Source organism: Marmota monax, unplaced genomic scaffold (assembly GCF_021218885.2).
Source record: "Marmota monax isolate L192 unplaced genomic scaffold, Marmota_monax_Labrador192_F-V1.1 WCK01_AAM20220418_F8-fsc00171, whole genome shotgun sequence".
Taxonomy (NCBI): domain Eukaryota; kingdom Metazoa; phylum Chordata; class Mammalia; order Rodentia; family Sciuridae; genus Marmota; species Marmota monax.
In genome coordinates this window covers 1,585,662-1,589,826 of record NW_026694658.1, presented here as the reverse complement: position 1 = coordinate 1,589,826, position 4,165 = coordinate 1,585,662, and the positions used below count along the sequence as shown (strand labels likewise).

The 4,165-nt window shown below is 39.5% G+C and overlaps 1 pseudogene; it reads right to left on the bottom strand.

Moving 5' to 3' along the window:
- Nucleotides 1-3,670: 3,670 nt before the first annotated feature.
- Nucleotides 3,671-3,825, bottom strand: LOC124078395 (large ribosomal subunit protein eL39-like; annotated as a pseudogene).
- Between the last annotated feature and the right edge of the window lie 340 nt (nt 3,826-4,165).

Genomic DNA, 4,165 nt, shown 5'->3' with positions numbered 1-4,165 from the left:
TTTCTATTCTCACTCAGACTCCAAAAAGATGACCTAGTGGTTAACCATTTGGGTTGGACACCAATCAATCAGAGCATGTATATTATATCACACAAATTCTAAATATATTCCTCTTTAGGTGGCCAAATAATTATTCTTATTTTACCAGACTGTGATGAAACTTAAATAACATAGTTTGTATGGACTAAAAATGATAATAATGGTTACTATTTGTTGAATGATAATAAGTGCCAGATTCCATGTATATGGTAGCCTTAATACAATAACTCTACAAAGATAAATACTAATGTTTCTATAAAGTTGAAAGTTTGTTGGAGGGTCCATGAGCAGTGGTGCACATCTATAGTGTCAGTTACTTAAGAGGCTGAGGCAGAATGATCACTTGAGCTCAGAGATTTCAGGCCAACCCGAGTAACATAATAAGACCCTGTCTCAAAAAAAAAAAAAAATTGTTGGAAGACAAGAAATTTTTCCTGGTTTTCCAAACTTTCTTTTCTTTTCTTTCCCTCTTTCCCTCTTTCTTTCCCTCATTTCTTTTCTTCCTTCCTTCCTTCCTGGTGATCAAATCCAGGATCTTGCACATGCTAAGCAACACTCTATCACTGAGCTACACCCCCATAATGAAAATAATTATTTCAAAACAAAGAAGGACATTTCCTGTACTTAATCTAGCAATGGATTGATTTCCCTACATTTATGTCAGAGGCTTGAGTCATAGACACTTCCAGTGATTAACTCTTGGACATGTCTCATAGATAGAGTACAATAAATTCTTCCCCCCCTTCTCAAACTCCTGCTCAATAAACACACCTTTCTACCTAAAATTAAGTTCATCTGGTCAATACACATATCTTTAGGCAAGATAGTCTCTCAGCTTCTCCATTCCTCTGAGGAAACAGACTCAAACCCCACTCTATTTCAGTCCTATAACTATTGAAATGAAGGAAGGAAGGAAGGAAGGAAGGAAGGAAGGAAGGAAAGAAAGGGTAGGGAAAGTGTTGGGGATGCAATCAAGTCAAGATGGCACTTGGCAGTTTGCCAGGAGGAGTGGTTTGTGAAGCAATGCCAGTGAGCCATTAAGATGATGAGGATTCCTTAATGGCTGACTGCTGTATCTAGATGATGTTAATTGAGTCAAGCTGTGTGTAATTAGTTAGGTATATATACCTCTGCTGTCCCGCAGAGGAGCGGCTTCTGCTACCTTGGGTGCCCGCTACTTTTTCACTCAGTTCCCGCTGAGTTCACTTGCAATAAAGTAGTTCCCGCTTCAACCTTCAAGTTGCTTCTCACCTCCCGGTTATTTGCCCAGCCAGACTGCGGCAGGAAAGAAAAGGAAAAGAAAGGCAGACTGAGATTTGTTAATATTTTCATCCTTTTGAAGACTTTATTTATTTATTTATTTATTTACGACTACATCCAGTACATCTTTCATTGGATAAATAATGAATATATTGACCACTCAACTGTATATAATATCTGAAATTTATTGAATGATAGAGTCAACCTAGACTCACTCCAACATAGCCCCTAGCTCTCCAGCCTGGATATCATGATCCAGAAACCACTGAGACCTTATCAGAGTATAGCCATGTCAGGAGACCGCACGAATAGGACTCCAGAGTTCCATTCATCTAATGTTATACATTTGTAAAGGTCAGCTGAATCGTTATTCTTAGAGATTTTACTCAAAATAAAAACATCTCACCATTTAGTCTCTATTATTCGCTGTTCTCTTTTTCTCTACTTCCAAACCAATGCCTCCTCCTCCCATTGCTTTCCTCCCTAAAATATCTTTCTACTCTAATTTCCAGATACGTATTTCCTTTATCAAAGATTCCTTTGATATTCTCCTTTCCTTCATATTTTTTCCTCCCAAATCTTCTTCTTGTCTTATTCTGAAAATCTTACTCTTGGTACTACCTTTTTTACATTGGGGGTTCGTGGTCTCCAATAATTCATACATGACAGGAGCAGGGGAGAATTTTGAATGTTTCTGCTTTCTCTCTTATTACCAAACCAGTACTCCTCTCAGGTGAGAAAAAATCTCTCTACAACTTTTATTTTTTATCCACAAGTTTATACTTACTATTTTACATTTATAAGATTCCATAGCACCTTGCTCACTATGCACCTCTTAAAACCCATGTTGTGCATAGCCTGGTAACTTCCCTTTCCTTTGGAGGGAACACTAAACCTTGCCGGGCACAGTGGTACATCCCTGTAATCCCAGCAACTTGGGAGGTTGAGGCCGGAAGACTGCAAGTTTGAGGCCGGCCTGGGCAACTTAGGAGACCCTATGTCAAAATTGTAAAAAAATGAAAGGGACGGGGATATAGTTCAATGTTAAAGCATTCCTGGATTCATTCCTAGAACTGCAAAGGAAAGAAAACCAAACCCCATACCTCATACTTACATGACTTAGTCAACTCAAATGACATGTATTTCACTCCAGGTCAATCAGACTTACATGTGACCATCCTAGAAATTGCTTCAATTATGTTACATATCTTTAACTCCAAGGTACCTACCATTCTATCTTCCACCTTTCTTTCCAGCTCTCCCATGCCTTCGCTTTTACTACTCTTATTCTTGGATCACACAGAGACCTGTAGGCCCCTTATCCTTCCGTCCTTATTCCAATCCTATCCTTATGTTTTCCCAGTTACTATTAGTCCCATGGTAGCCTCTCTGGTCTGACCTCCCTCTTCTTTCCCTTTCTAGTCTGACCTCATAGTCACCTGTGCTACTGTCTCAGGAGTACTTTCAAGTCCCTTGCATCCCTTCCTTCTATCAACCTGGACATTTCAAAGTGTCACTTCCAGAATAAATCCTGTGCTGTGTGGTCTTCCCCTGTACCAAGAATGATAAAAAATGCTATGAGGATAAGTGCTACTACGAGTTTCTGCACCTGTAGGCCTAGTAATACTCAGGAAACCTTATCTTTGTTCTTGGTCTGTCGCCTCCTCTCCCATTCTTCTCCTTTACCATTCAAAGCTTCCCCCGCTCACCTCACGTACTCTTATATCCATAGCTACTCACTCTGAAACTTACTCTTGACTAGTCTTCATATCACTTTCATGTTATGCATTTGTAAAGATATTCTTTCTTGGACAGCTTTGGGGTGTGTGTGTATGTGTATGTGTACACATGTGTGCTACTGGGAAATTGAACCCAGGGGTTCTCTACTACTGAGCTACATCCCCAGTGCTTTTTTATTTTTATTTTGAGACAGGGTATAAAGGCTGGCCTGGAACTTGTGATCCTCCTGATTTACTGGGATTATAGGCATGCAATACCAAGCCTGACTAAGACATTGCCTTTTTTTTTAATATTTATTTTTTAGTTTTAGGTGGACACAATATCTTTATTTTATTTTACATGGTGCTGAGGATCGAACCCAGTGCCTCACGCATGCCAGGCATGTGTTCTACCATTGAGCCCCAGCCTCAGCCCTAGGGCATTGCCTTTTTTTTTTTTTTTTGCAGTTCAAATGTTTCACATATTTATTAGCAAACCAACCAAAACCAGTACTCCAGCTGTGACACCAAAGAAAGCACACATTCCCAATTAAATTTCCCCAACTGTTCAGAGAGTACAGACATTTTCAGGTGGACATGATGACAAGATGATCACAGCCTTGATAAATACGTGTGCCATTTCCTATCATTCCTTATAGACCCAGCTTGTTTCTTCTCCAGTGTCTCCTCTTGGAATTGCACCTGATTTTATTACCAGTTTTTATTCTAATTCACTGGGAATAAGACGATTTTGCTTTTGTTTCTTGGCCAAAAATCTCTTGAACCTGAAAGTCTTATGAGAAGACATGGTGAGAAACCAAATTCAGTGCTCGCACCACAATGGCTGAAAAAAGGCAGGCATTGCCTTTTAATGCGAATGACTGTAACCCTGAGTTCAAGCTCCAGTACTGGGGAAAAAAAGATAATGACTGCTAATTTGGAAGTTTTGATTCTATGTGGAAGGAAACTAATTTTGAGTGTAGGATGTAACCAAATTGTCTGGGGGTAGAGCTGAATCCCCATATGTGAGCATTGGGTCTCTATTTTCATATCCTTAGAGCAGAAAATAGACTGGGAAGGTGTGGGGGAGAAATTTCATAGTCAATTCTTTGTCAAATGAGGATGTGGAGACTAGGTTTTCTTTTTGC